This window comes from Mustela putorius, unplaced genomic scaffold (genome assembly GCF_011764305.1).
Source record: "Mustela putorius furo isolate JIRA1106 unplaced genomic scaffold, ASM1176430v1.1 tig00004053_pilon_pilon_pilon, whole genome shotgun sequence".
Taxonomy (NCBI): Eukaryota; Metazoa; Chordata; class Mammalia; order Carnivora; family Mustelidae; genus Mustela; species Mustela putorius.
The window spans coordinates 643,057-658,389 of NW_025422186.1; positions in this window are offsets into that span (position 1 = coordinate 643,057).

A 15,333-nucleotide genomic window follows, 5' to 3' on the forward strand; every position below is an offset into this window, starting at 1 on the left:
GAGAGTGTAGGTCTGGATAAACAATAGGGAGGCAACTGGTTCAGTGAAATATTTTTTGAGGACCTCTGATGTGCCAGCCATGGTGCTAGCTGCTGGGATAGAAACATGCGTAGTCTTTGCTCCTGAGGGTCTAACAGCTAAGGTGAAGGAGAGAGAGAGAACAAACGACTTCGGTGTAATGTGGTAAGTGCTGTTACAAGTGGCCCTTGGAGTGTATGATGAAAACATCTAGGAAGGAAGCCTAACCAGGGGGTTCGTAGAAGGACTCTCAAAGGAGATGATACCAAAACTGAGTCTTAAGTGGTACCATTTTGCCATGACTGGAACTTACAGTCAAAAGCAACCACAGGTAGGTACGTGACTCGTTCATTCACCGGGTGTTTACCGAGCATATGCTCTATCCAAGCCACTGTTCTAAGTACTGGAAGGAACAAGACAACAAGACCCCTGCACTCGTGGGTCACCAAATGCAATCAGGGGCTACTGCATGCCCACTTGTTTAACACTTATTTCCCAAGAACTAAGATAGGCAGTGTCTTAACTGAGCCCAATGGTGGCTCAGAGAGGGACTATAGTAGAGAGAGTTGTCCAGCCTTTCCCAGAGTCTGGAAGCACATGGGTGATGTGAGGGACGAATTTAGATGGTACCTGGAAGAACCCGGAAAACACTTCAATAGCTCTAAGTGAACCGCTAGGAGCCCTCTAGCATCAGAGAAAGCCTCACTTCCCGCCGTTCCCTAGGTGACTCCACTCCTCCCCCATCTGTCGCCATGGAGATGAGAGGCTTCCTTTCTCCAATTCCCCTATGTCCGCCCCTGAGTGAGCCTCAGAAAGCCCCCTCCCCATCTCCGTGGAAAGAACTCCATGCTCCCCAACCTTTCTTCCAAATCACATCCTGCTTCTCGGGCTGTCACCATAGAAACAAAAAGTCTCGTCCCCCTTCCCCAGTCATCTCCATGGTGACCCTCAAGCCTTCACCCCCAGCATAGTAATAGGATCAATCTCTACTAGAGGTCTAGAATTCAGGGAAGGCTGGAAGGAAGGCGAGGGTGACTCCTTGCTGTGGCTGCAGCCTTTGTCTCAGTCTCTCCTGGCTTGGAAGGTATGCTGACTCCTCTCTCGAAAAAGGGGGTAAGGCAGCTACAGTTTATAGGGTACCAATTATGTGCCAGGCACTGGGCTAGGTACTCGAGCTCATAACCAGCTATTTTACAGAGCTTCAGGAAGAGAAGCTCACAGAGATGAAGGCACTTGGCCTTTTACCCCCAGCGAGCCCCTTTTTGTCCTCACTGAAACTGAGGGACCGAAAGGGATTTTACTTCCACTATTCTCCTTTGCTACATGGCCTCAGACAAGTAGCTTCCGGTCTCCTAGCCTCATTTTTCCCATCTGTAAAATAAGAATGTTGGACTCATTGTCATCTTGACTATCCCTCTTATTAATGTTAGATCATAATAGCTCTGATCTTCTCATTGATTTTTCAGGAGTGAATGCTGGCAAATCTTATAAGGTGTTCTTGTTTTTTTTAATATTTAAAAATTTTTTTAAAAGATTTTATTTATTTGACAGATAGAGATCACAGGTAGGCAGAGAGGCAGACAGAGAGAGAGAAGAGGAAGCAGGCTCCCCACTGAGCAGAGAGCCTGACATGGGGCTTGATGCCAGGACCCTGGGATCATGACCCGAATGGAAGGCAGAGACTTTAACACCACTGAGCCACCCACTGAGCACCCCTAAAATATTTTATTTTTTAATTTTTATTTATTTATTTATTAAGATTTTATTTATTTGACAGACAGAGATCACAATTAGGCAGAGAGGCAGGCAGAGAGAGAGGAGGAAGCAGGCTCCCCGCAGAGCAGAGAGCCTGATGCGGGGCTCGATCCCAGGACGCTGGGATCATGACCTGAGCCGAAGGCAGAGGCTTTAACCCACTGAGCCACCCAGGCACCCCAATATTTTATTTTTTAAAGTTAACATATAATGTATTGTTTCCGGGGAATGGGTCATTCTTGTTGTTTTTAAACTGGCATGGTGGAGGTCCCTGAACTCTTTTGATCCAACACTCCAAGGTTTTGTTTAGAATCTCTGAAGGTCTCTTTTAGGGTTTTTTTGTTTGTTTCGAAATTTCCATTTTGAAGTAGTTCACAGGAAGTTGCAGGGAGGTCTTGGGCAACCTTTACCCCACTTCTGCCAATGTTGGCATCTTGTATAACTGTAGTCCGGTATCAGAACTAGTCAGCAGACATAGAGACAGCCCACAGAGCTCATGCAAATTTCTTCAGTTTTGTATGCACTAATGGGGCATGAGTGCCTAGTTTTGTGTAGTTTTGTCCCATGTGGAGGTTCATGTAGCAAGCCCCAGTCAAGGCACAGAACTGTTCCATCATTGCAGGGAGTCCTCGTGTTGCCCTCTTAGAACCACACTTACCTCCTTCCCTCCCCTCATCTCTAACCCCTGACAGCCATCTGTATCTGTTGTCCATCTCTAGAATTGTGTCACTTCCAGAATGTGATACAAATGGAATCATAGAGTACACAGTCTTTCGGAAGAGGCTCCCCCCTCCACTCAGCATAATTCCCTGGAGATTCCTCCAGGTTTTTGCCTGTTCATTCCTTTTCATTGCTGAGTAGTATTCCATGGGTTTGTTTAAACATTTACCTGATGAAGGACATCTTGGTTGTTTCCAGTTTGGGACTCTTCTAAACAAAGCTGCTGTGAATGTTGTTGGGGTCTTTTACAGAGCAGACAGTTTGAATTTTGACAAGGCCCAATCTATCAATTTTTCTTTTTATGAATTGTACTTCTGGGGTCAAGCCTAAAAAGTCTTTGCCTAGCCCCAGGTCCCAAAGATGTTCTCCTATTTTTTTTTTCCTGAGAGTGTTATAATCTTACATTTTACATTTAAGTCATGCTCTTTATATTTGAAGTCGTCCGTAAGTGATATATTTTGAGTTCCATTTTTTAGAAAGGGGATGTTTAGGTTAAAGGTTTTGTTTTGTTTTGCATTTTGTTTTTTGGTTTTTGTTTTGTTTTATTTTTGCCTATGGTTGCCCAATTGCTCTAACACCCTTCATTGGAAAGACTTTCCTTCCTCTACTGGACTGCTTTTATACCCCTGTCCAAACTCACTTGGGAAGATTTGTATGGGGCTATTTCTGGGATCATTCCTCTTCTGGTCTCTGTGTAGATCCTAGTAGCACTGCAAAGCACAGGCTTTTTTTTTTTTAAAGATTTTATTTATTTATTTGACAGAGAGAGAGATTGAGAAAGATCGGGGGGAGCAGTAGGCAGAGGGAGAGGGAGAAGGAGGCTCCCGACTGAGCAGGGAGCCCGATGTGGGACTCGATCCCAAGACCCAGGATCATGGCCTGAGCCGAAGGCAGAGCCACCCAGGCACCCCAAAGCACAGAGTTTTGAGACAGAATGCCCAGCACCACTTGCTAGCTCAGGTGATCCTGAGCAAGCTACTCTCCGAATGGCTTCCCATCTCACTCAGTCTACAAAACAGGCCTTCAGAGCCCCCCCATGACCTAATCCCTGCCTACCTTTCTGTGCTTATCTCCTATTACTCCTCCCTATATGCACTCTGCTTCAGCCACACTGCTCTCCTGACTGCTTTTCAAACATGTCACTTATGCTCCTACCTTAGGGTCCTTCCTGGGCTGTTTCCTTATCCTAAAATCCTCTTCCCACAAATATCCCCATGGCTAAGTCTCTCACCTCCTTTGGGTCTTTTCTCAAATTTTGCCTTCCCGGTGAGGCTTTATTTAAAATGGCAGGGGCACCTGGGTGGCCCAGTCGTTAGGCGTCTGCCTTCAGCTCGGGTCGTGATCCCGATGTTCTGGGATAGGGCCCCAGGTTGGGCTCCCTACTCGATGGGGAGTCTGCTTCTCCCTCTCCCTCTGTTACCCTCTGGTTCCTCTCTCTCTGTATGTGTCAAATAAATAAATAAATAAATAAAATCTTAAAAAAAATAATATGGCAAAGGCTCTACCTCTCCCCTTTCACTGCTTTCCCTCCACAGCATTCGCAGCGGTCTAACGTACCATGTCATCTACTTCTTTGATTTTTATCTGTCTCCCACCACTAGAACATGAGCTCAATGACAGCAGGCATTTTTGTTTTGTTCACTGCTGTATTCCCAGTGCCTCGACTGTGCCTCGTGTGATACACCTTTGTTGAATGAAGAAATGAGTGGAAAGATGGATGGATGAATGAGGGATTGAATGAAGGCTATGAACCAGGGCCCAGCTCCCTTGAGCCACCTCTCAGCCCCTTGGCTTGTGCCAAGGCAGGACCCTCGCCCGATCCACGTGCCTCTTTCAGGCTGACCACCAGGTGGCAGTTGGAGCCTGAACTCGGGCCTCATTTGCCCTTCCCGATCACTTCCACCTGCCACCTGCCAGTCTTGCCCAGGACTGTTTGACCTTCTCTGTCTAGGCATGGCCAGGGGATATTGTGTGGGCTTTTTAAGTAAGCAGTGTCAGTATCCGAAGATGTACATCTTTTTTTCTTGGAAAGGAACTACTTTCTGGGACACCTGGGTGGCTCAGTCTGTAGGTTTCTGACTTTTGATTTTGGCTCAGGTGATGATCTCAAGGGTGTGAGATCTGGGCATGGAGACTGCCTAGGATTTTCGCTCTCTCTTTCTCTGCCCCACATAAAAAAAAGATACTGGTTTCTTTCCTGTCTCACTCTGCTCTCTGTTTCAGGTGGAAGAAGTCACAGATTCTGGCCATTAGGCTGTCCCACGGTCACTTCTGTAGCCACTGGGACAGCAGGGCACATGGACCTAAACGAATTTCCTTTGTTTCTGCCCAGCCTCAGCAAGCCTCTCCTACTACAACCCTGGAAGGGGTAAAGACAAGATACTTTAGTGAGGGGGTTAAGCCTTTTGAGCCAGGCGGGGTTTAGATTTCCACTGCGCTGCTTCTTAATCCTATATCTTGGGTGATGTTGGGTAACTGACCTAGATTCCTCAAGCCTTAGTTTTCTTAACTGTAAAATGGGGACACTAATAGTAGTGTGAAGATTCAATGGGATAATGTATGTACAATGTTAGCAGAGTGCCTGATACAGAATAAAGCTCAAGAGGAAAAAAATCAGGGGCTGTGGTGGGGATAAGCAAGACCAGACATGGTAAGAACTGGCCAGGGATTATGAGGAGAGGGCCACCTAGGTGACTAGGAGTCTGAAAACAAAAAAAAAGGTACAATGTTAAGGAAGGTTTCAAAAGAGAGTTCACTTTTCAGCTGTACCTTACAGGAAAGTCAAAGTGGAAAGAGCATTCCAAGAAGAAAGAACGGCATGAGAAAGCAGAGAGAGGTGTGAAACAGCACGGGGATATTCCTGTAACTGTAAATAGTTAAGTATGACTGAAATGTTATGTTTATTTTATTTTTTTGAAGATTTTTTATTTATTTACTTGAGAGAGCGAGAGAGATCACAGAGGGAGAGGGAGCCCCCCACCTCTCCTCCTGTAGCCTCTCTTTCCTCACCTCTGCACCCCAGCCTGAGGTCCTGTCCATCCTACCCTACCCAATCCCTGGGTCTCCCTCAAATCTCCTTCTCTCAGACAGCGCCAGGCCAGGGTGGGGACAGGGTTGGGGCCAAGCCCCATAGCTGCCCCCTCCCCTCTCCTCCCCTTTTTTGTATAATTTAATAAAGAAACGGTCACGCTTCTGTTTAAAAAAAAAAAAAAAGAAAACAAACAGAGGGAGAGGTAGAGGGAGAAGCAGACTCGCCGCCAAGCAGGGACCCCGATGTGGGACTTGATCTCAGGATCCCAGGATCATGACCTGAGCCAAACGTAGACGCTTAACCAAATGAGCTACCCAGGTGCCCCTGAAATGCGTGTTTCTTGTCAGGGAGTAGCAAGAAATAAGGACAGATAAGGAGGAGTCAGATCACAAAGGCCCTCACACGCCAAGCAAAGGAGGTTGCCCTTGATCTCCTGGGCCATGGGGAGTCATCAAAGAGCTTATAGCAAGGAAGCAGATGGCTATAATTGTGGGTTTGGGGGTCCACTGGATGGGCAGGTGAGAGATGAGATGGGCTTCAACCAGAGAAGCTGTAGTGGAGATGGAGACCAAGGGAATAAAGTCCAGGGATTTGTTTTCAGAGGAAGAAAATCGGCAACCAAGTTTTTCTAAGAGTTTGCCTGAAAAGGGAAGGAGAGTCAGAGTCAGAGGAGGAAGTCATAGTACAGTTTTGGGGTTTCAATACAGGTGACATCTGAGGCTCTTCTAGCCCCCACAGGGCTTGGCACTAATGAATTGGGTGGGGGACACCCAGCACAGATACCTGCCAAGCAGTAGGGACCTAAGCCAGATCCAACCTGGCTACCGTCCTCAGACTCTCCTCTCATCTCTGAGCCAGAATCCACGATACAGGGGCTGAGAGTCTGGCCAGTTTACCCAGAACTTAGATTTCTCTTCCACTGAAGGGGTTTCCCTGTAATGGCCCCATAGAACTGAGGAAAACAGAGGCCAATCAGGAAAGGGATCCCATGTTGTTCATTTCCTGGCACCACAAGATGTTAGAAAAACCTGGCACCTCTCTTCTATTTCCTTTTCGCTTTTGAAGGCCTTAGTTCCCCTCCCCAACTTCTCTGCCTTGTTTCTCCCAGGGACAGCTGTGGGTTCTTGCTTCTCTCATCCTGTATCAGTACTTCCGGATGGGCAGGGGCCTATTTAATAAGTACCCATGGTCCAGCCAAGCTCACGGTTTGGAGGAAAACTGAAGGAGTCCAATAGCAAGGCCCAAGTAGAACTTAGCCTGCTCCTGGCCTTGCTGTCTTTGGAAGCCCGTGCATAGCAGCCCCAAGGCCGATAACTTCCCCATTCTGGGAACTTTTGCCTTTCTGGCCCAGTTTGGGCTGAAAATATGGGAGTCTGTTGTGGCTAAGAAAGGGACAAAAGAATAGCTATAGATGTGTACTTGTGTTAAGTGCTTTATAGACGGCATTGCATTTTATCTCCAAGTAAGTCTACGAGAGAGCTATTAGTATCCTGATTTTACAGATGAAGAAACTGAGACTCAGGGAGACTATAGAATTTGCCCAAGATTATTAAGCTGGTTAATGGTAAAGTCGAGAATTGAACTCATTTGTTTTCCCCTCAAAACTCATTTTTACCTGGTAATATATTTGAGGGGCCGGGCAGGCACTGGGGAGGTGTTGGGAGGGTGGGGAAAGAACCTCCCAGATTGACCCTTATCCCATGAAAAGGGGCTAGAATTCTCCTGTCCTGGGTGGGTACCCCATCTCTAGGAAAGAGTGGCAAGGGGTAGGCAGTGTCTCCCCACAGGAGTCCAGAAATGGATACACTGTTGCCTCTCTCCTTTCTTTACCATCCTCCCCCTCTGGTACCCCCCAACCTCCCACCTCCCGTGAGCTCCTGGCGCAGGGGCTGAGAGGGCCCACTCAGGTTTGCTGTTCCTTTAGATGAGCCTCTTCCTCTCGCGGAGCCTTCTGTTGTTCCAGCTATAAAACGAGAGTGCTGTCAGAGAGAAATGGTCTCTCAGGTCTCTTCCAGCTCTAACACTCAAGGACTACATTGATTGTATTGTACTGTGGGATCCCCTGATTCATCCGCGGCTAGAAACAAATTTCCTGTTGCCATAGAGAACAAGGGCCTTTTGAACTCGAAAGAGAGACACTCAAGGAGGCAAGATAAATGGCGGAAAGGGCACGGGGTCTCAGTCAGTCAGACTTGGGTTAAAATCCCATACACTGGGAAGGTCACTTTGCTTCTCTGAGTGTCTTTCATCATCTAGAAAGCAGGAACAGCTACCCCTACTTCTCGGAGTGAGGTCATGTATGTGACAGAGCCACGGAGGTGCTCAATGGGGTGCAGCTCTTGCTCCCCAACTCCACCTCACTCTCTAGCTCACAGGACCCTCTTTTCTCTCCACCACCCATTGATGGCCAGGCCTTGTTTCCTGCTGGGCTTCCTCAGCTTCCAGACTTTTCTGGCAGGGCTCCCATGGAGTGTGGAACAACTCAACCTCTCTCACAACCTTCTGAAAGCCCTAGGGGTTGGGGATGGTGCAACTGAGGCCAGGCCAAGGCTCAAACTTTCAGAACAACCAGCTGGAGGTTCTGGCCTCAGAGGTCCTTCACTGGCTCTCATCAGTCTGGCTCCCCCATCCTGGCGTCCAGCTTCCTGGACCTGTAACTCTCTGGCTCACGACAAAGTGTTCTGGTTCTTGGGTCACCTTCCAGTTCTGGACCTCTCGGCCAACCGCTTCAAAATGACATGACTGCTTATGAGGTGGCCCCATTCCATTCATTCGAGAGCCTGAATTTCTCAGACAACCACACGAGTTGCCTGGCCCAGGCCACCTTCTGCTGTTGGACTTCCCCCTGAACAATGACTACCTTCTGAAAACGTGCTGGCTTGCTCCTGCTGCAGGAGCTCACTTTGGCTGGGAGTTCTCATCACTGCCTTTATGCCTCCCAAGCCTGTGGCAGCTCCCCTTGAACCCCAGGGGCCTGCTGTTACCCACAGCCCAAGATGGGGACAGGACATACCAGCTTCAGGAATTAGACCCGCGTCATCGCTGCCCGAGTTATGGTCCAGTCCTCCCTACCCCATACCCTCTCCTCTATCTTAACCTCTCTGACAACCGCTTGGCCTTTCTAGAATCATATCCCCTGTCCCCAGCTTAAGGAGGTTGCCAGGAGGCACCAAGAGATGACCAGGGGAGAATCTGAGAATGGCCAACCCAAGCGGCATCATCTTGGCACATCTCGCTTGACCAAAGTAAGCAGAAGTACTTGAACATTTTCTTGGTAAGCTTCCTGCCCTTCGGCACCTCAGCTTGGCCTAGAACTATTTCCAAGATGTGACAACCCTCTGTCATGACATCCCCAGTTCCGAGGCTGGTCCTTATCCCTCTACCGTCCTCCTGTCCTCGGCATCTCTGGGTGATTCAGTGTTTGCTCAGCTGGTTCTCTGAGATTACGCCCAAGCTGCAAGCTGTGGACTTAAGGGACGGAAGTTGTACCTGTGTTGGAGTCATAGTACCATAGAGGGAAGAGCCCCTCAAAAAGCATCCCCCTCCAGCCCTCTGGGGAAGGTTTCCTAGAGAAGTGTTTGGGCCTCTAGAGGAGGTCCTCTATGGTCAGAAGTCTGCTCCTACCACCCTACGTTCCCTGGATCTCTCCAGCAATGCAGGGCTGACCTTAAGCCCAGGGACATTTTAGGGCCTGCGGTTCTCCTTGGGGAATTTTTTTCTGTAGGGCAAAGAACCGAGAAGCTCCCAGGCATGGCCTCCTTGCCTGAACCAGGGGCTCAGTCCTTTGGCTTCTCTGACCACAAACTGATCAGCTGTCCCAAGGGCCTTGGTGGCTCTCTCTTGGCCAGTCTGGATTGTCACCACCATAGGCTGCACCCCTGAAAGGGGTGACTCCAAGGGTCTGAGCCCCCAAAAAGCTTAGACCAGTGTGTGGTCATTTGTATTGATCGCCCCCACTGCGGGATACTTTGCTTAGAGCAGGCATGAGGTGCCCTTGGCAAGAAGAGGGCTCTTGGGCCAGACTAACTGGTGCCCATAGTTGACCTCTGTATAAGGCGTGAGGGCCTGTGGGCTCCATGGACCTGGTGGCTGGTGGCGACTGGCCTGTTCACCCTCCGCTGTGCTTTGAGGCTCCTGAGAAAGAGCCATTGTTGGGCTGTTGGTATGGAGTTCAAGAGCAGCGATGTCAGCCCAGGGCCTGATTGGGAAGCTAGTGGAGGGGAGGGGAAGATTGTGGGTAGGATTCTTTTGCAAGGCATGGCCCCAGACGCCTTGGGGGCAGACAAGAGAAGATGATGAGGAAATACAGGAAGGAGGACGAGCACATGCAGGCTGTAAGCCCTCCCTGTGCTCAGAAGTGGACGCATGGTGGCTAGCGTGTGGATCCCAGGAGGGCTTTACTGAGGTCATGTTTAGGTCTTTAAGCCAGTGTGTGGCCAGAAAATGAGACGTGCAGTCTGTGAGAACAAGAGACCTTAAGGCACACCTATCCCTCCCCTCCACCTGAATGTACACAACAGCCTCCGTTTAGACATCTCCCTCCCTTTCCGGGAAGCCTGTTCTGACTTCTAAGACAGGTTTTTTTTTTTTTTTTTCCCCCTTGTATGGAGTCTGGAGTGGCTTCCACTCTTGGGTTCCAGCTCTGCCCTCTGGGGCCACCTACAAAATATATTTGTTCTCTCTGGCTCTGACAGAGTCTGAAGACAAGAGACCCACGGTTCCTTGAATCTTCTTTTCTCCAGACTAGACAGCCCTAGCTCTTTGAATCAATCCTTATGGTACTAAAATTTCACCAAATGTGTCTCTGTGTCTCAGTTTGCTCATCTGTAAAATGGGGCCAAAACCAGGTAAAGACATGCAAAAAGCTTAGACCAGCATGTGGCATATTGTAAGCACTAGTAAAATGTGGCTTGTTGCTATTAAACTTGTATTTCCGGGGGCACCTGGGTGGCTCAGTGAGTTAAGCCTCTGCCTTCAGCTCAGGTCATGATCTCAGGGTCCTGGGATCAAGTCCCGCATTGGGCTCCCTGCTGAATGGGGAGCCTGCTTCCCTCTCTCCCTCTGCCGCTCCCCCTACTTGTGCTCTCTCCTTCTCTCACTCTCTGTCAAATAAATAAATTCTTAAGAAAAAGAAAAACTTGTATTTCTACCTGCCATTTGTAATGACGTGGATGGAGCTAGATCGTATTACACTAAGTGAAGTCAGTCAGAGAAAGACAAATATCATATAATCTCACTCATATGTGGAACTTAAGAAAGAAAACAGATGAACCTATGGCAAGCGGAGGAAGGGAGAGAGGGAATGAAGTCGGAAGAGAGCCTTAACAATAGAACAAACTGAGGGTTGGTGGAGGGAGGTGGGTGGGGGCTGGGCTAGATAGGTGAAGGGTAGTAAGGAGGGTGCTTTTTGGGCTGAGCTTTGGGCACTGTAGGTAAGTGATGAGTCACTGAATTCTACTCCAGAAACCAATGTTAAATTTTACTCAACTGGATGTTGAGTAAAATTTAAATTAAAAAATTTTTTTAAAACTTGTACTTCCAGTCTTTGATGTCAAAAGACTGGGCCTTATTAATCTTTGTATGCCTGGTGCTTTGTCCAGTGTTGGGCACACAGTAGGCATTTAATTTATGTTGGCAGTGAGACAGTGACATGGTCTCTAGTCCTCGTCTCTACTGTCCCTGTCCCCTCTACTCACTCTCCCCTAAACATATTCTAGTTTGTAACCCTTAATGTAGGAAACCTAGAACTGAATACTGTCTAACTATTTCAGATTCAAGTAAATCACAGGTGTAAAATCTCAGGATCCTAGAATCTTATGTCAGGGACAGACCTTAAAAGTCATTTATCTAGGGCACCTGGGTGGCTCAGTCAGTTAAGCGTCTGCCTTCAGCTCAGGTTATGATCCCAGGGTCTTGGGGTGGATTCCCGAATTGGGTTCCTTGCTCAGTGGGGAGTCTGCTTCTCCCTCTGCCCCTTCCCTTGCTCATGCTTGTGTTCTCTCTCTCTCTCTTTCTCTCTCTCTCTTGCAAAAATAAATAAAATCTTTTTAAAAAAGTTATTTTTCTACTCCATGGAGTCCACCTTCATCCCCCAACTCTTCCATCTGATGCTACAGGCCCCAGCAAGTTGTCATCCATCTCCTGAATATCCAAGCGAGCCAGGATCTGGGAGGACAGCAGTTCCTCTTGGAAGGCGGGAGCCCTGTGACCTCAATACACACCAGAAGAAGAGTTAAGGGGCTTGGTTTAGCCAACAAATGGCGCCTGGTTGGCTCAGTTGGCTAAGCGACTGCCTTCGATTCAGGTCATGATCCTGGTGTCCTGGGATCAAGTCCTGCATCAGGCTCCATGCTCAGCAGGGAGTCTGCTTTTCCCTCTGACCCTCTTCCCCACCCCCCCATTCTCTCTCTCTCTCTCTCAAATAAATAAATAAAATCTTGAAGAAAGAAATGCTAGTATCTTGACTGAGGCAGACATCTGTGCTCTGGGCCACTTCCTTTTCCCTTGATTTCTAAGTGAAATTACCTTTTATTTCTATTTTTTAAGATTTATTTATTTATTTGACAGAGAGAGATCACAGGTAGGTAGAGAGACTGGCAGAGAGAGAGAGAGAGAGTGAGCGGGAAGCAGGCTCCCTGCTGAGCAGAGAGCCCGATGTGGGACTCGATCCCAGGACCCTGAGATCATGACCTGAGCCAAAGGCAGCGGCTTAACCCACTGAGCCACCCAGGCGCCCCTATTTCTATTTTTTAAAAGATTGTATTTATTTGACAGAGAGAAGAGAGAGAGCGAACATGTGCACACAAGCAAGGGGAGCAGCAGAGGGAGAGGGAGAAGCAGGCTCTCTACTGAATAGGTAGCTCGGTGCAGAGCTCAATCCCAGGACCCCGAGATCATGACCCAGGCTGAAGGCAGACACTTAACCGACTGAGCCACCCAGGTGCCCCTGAAATTCCCTTTTTAAATGTGTGTGTCACAGGGACAAAATGGACATTTCTGGGCAAGCAGAGTGAACAGTGATGAGAGGAGAGAGCGAAGATTGGGGAGTGGGAGTGGCGGAGAGGGGGAGAGAGAAGAGAGACAGAAAGTGATGGAGAGAAACCAAAAGAGACACATGTACACACACAGAAACAGAGAGAGCAGGAGAAGGGAAAGACACAGACACACAGACACACACACACACACACAGAAGGGGGAAAGAGACAGAGACACACACACAGATAGAAAGAGTAAGTGAGAGAAAAAGAGAGACATCTAACCCAGCAAGAGTAAGTGAGCATGAGATTCAGGCTGTCTGTGCATGGAATCTGGAACACTTTCCCACCCAAATGATGGCCTTGAAGCCTTCTGGGAAAACATAATCGGCTACGTAGACTTTCCAACAAGAAAAACCCCAAAGGCCAGTCAGTTCATGGACCAGATAACCAGCAAGATTCTTGTGTCCCTCCTATCAGCTTCCCCCTGAATGTGGTTCCCTCGGGTCCTGGTTGAAAGACTGGGCATCAGAGAGGGCAGCCAGACAGCCCTTTCTGCAGTTACAGGCAGGTGATCTCCGGAGATGCTGGCCTGCAAAAAGTATGCCAGTTTCCCAGACCAGAGTGATGCTCTGGCACTCAGACCCACAGACAAAAATCCCCTGTGCCTGAAGTTTGGGGGAGCTTGGACTCCCCACCACATATTATCCCTACAACAACCCGGTTTGGCCTATGGCAGCCTATGGCTCCCCGAGCTTTTATTCTGGAACAACCCATATGAAACACCCGGGCGAGGGCGGGCCGGGGATGAGCCACACATGAAAGGAATTCAAGGCCAGACTTCTGCTCACATCGGGGTACCAGAAAGCAACAGCCAAAGGGCCATTGAGGCATGAAAGGCATGTGATAAACCGAGTGAACGGGTAAGCAAGGCAGAATGAACAGTCAACAAACACATCAACACATCAACAGTCAACAAACAACACAATACAAGAATACGGATAAATGCATACCTGACCCTAGAGTGGGAGCAGGAGACCAGGCAGGGCCGAGCCAGCAAATTGGCCACCCTTCTAGCTAATCAGGAAAGGCTCTCTGGATGAGGTGGAATTTCAGATTGCTGAGCGTGTCTGTCCTCTCTGTAATGTGATTAAAATTGGTTTCGAAATTTGTGCTATATTTCAAGTGAGTGCTGTGCTTAAAATGTAATTGTATTTGGCCGCGTATTTGACATTCTTGAAATTAGAGCAGCTTGCATGCAATAAGGAAATTTGTCTCCAATGGAATTTGAGGTTTAAGCCAACGCATAGAAGAGCAGTTGCAATCCGAGCCTCTCTCTCGGATGGAGGGTTCCTTCAGGGCTGGCTCTCACTTGGCACTTCCCTGTTCATTCTGGGACTCTTCTTTGGCACTCAGCAGTAGGGCAGCTTCAGGACCCCTGACTTCAGAAACCACATTTCTCCTGGCAGGCGGAATCTGAGCTATCGTGACTCCCTGATCTAGGCCTCTCTTACACATCTAGCAGCCTCAGACTGTACTGCAGCCTGGGGCCATCAGGGACTCCATCTTTTCCACCCAGAACTAAAGACCTTCTTCTGAGAAACACACGGATCTGGTTCTGTTTTCACCCTGCTTCGCTCTTCTTTGTCAGAACCCAAGGAGCTATTGGGATTGCTGGCTGAGTCTCTCTCCCCTATTGTGGAGGCTGAACGGTGGCTGCTCAAGATTCTGTCACCGCCTCATTAGGGACTGTGGAGAGGAAGGAGAGCAAAAGAGGGAAGAAAAAGAGGTGTCACCTCTCAGAGGGGTCCCAAACCCCTTTCATACTAGACTCTGGCTGGTCAGCTGTGCCCTGGTCATTGGGGGCTGTAGAGTAACAATCTGCCTGTGGGACTGTAGACTCCTAAGGCCGAGAGGGACTGCAGTCAGTCAATAAATATCGGAGCACATACCATGAGCTAGGCACTGTGCCAGGTGCTGAGGTTATAGAGCTGAACAAAATAGGCTTTGGACCTCTCTCAGGAGCTTCCAGTGCAGTGGGGGTGGGGGCAGGTAACAGTCTTGATACAGAAATGCACAATCATGTCATTACTTGGGGGGTGCAAAGTGTTCAGGCAAAGTACAGGTACTTGGCCTAGTTCAGTAGTCTGGAAGGCTTCCCTGCCTTCCCTGCCTTTCCTGTTCCTATTTAAGGTCAAGGCCAGTAGGAGGAGAAGTCAGCTGGGAGAAAAAGGGGGGCGGTAGGGATTTGTGAGGGCTCACCGCAGGAGGGAGCAAAGTTCAACTCATTCCTGGGACTGACTATGTTCTCCTAGAAAAAGTGCATCTCAGGCCAGCTGTCTTGCAAATGACTGCATTTAGTCACAAGACCCAGCTGTGGCAAGCCTGGTGTAGACATGATCATCAGCCCCCTTCCCCAGGCCCAAGCAAACCCACGGCCCAGGAGCATCAGCTATGTATTTCATGGACAAGTACACGAATCAGCCTAGCAGGAGGGCCGAGAGCAGCTTTTCTCAATATTTTTCTAGTCTTGCTTTCCTTTCTTTGGGCATGGCATCTAAAAGCCTCCAGGTTGTCACCACTCCGAGGGATAGGGCTGGCCTTTGTGTATCTCAACTTCCTTAGTGAACCTATTCCGCCAAGTCAAGGGAAGGGAAGGGACCCTCACTGGGCACATGGTCTGTGTCAAGTGTTTTACAAGTACCTCATTAAATCCTCACAGTATGCTTAAGAGGTCAGTACCTTTTTGGTTTTGTGGATGAGGAAACCGAGGCACAGAGCAGGGAAGTAACTTGCTGGAGGTCACAGGGCTAGAAAGTGGGGGAGCAGGAAGTC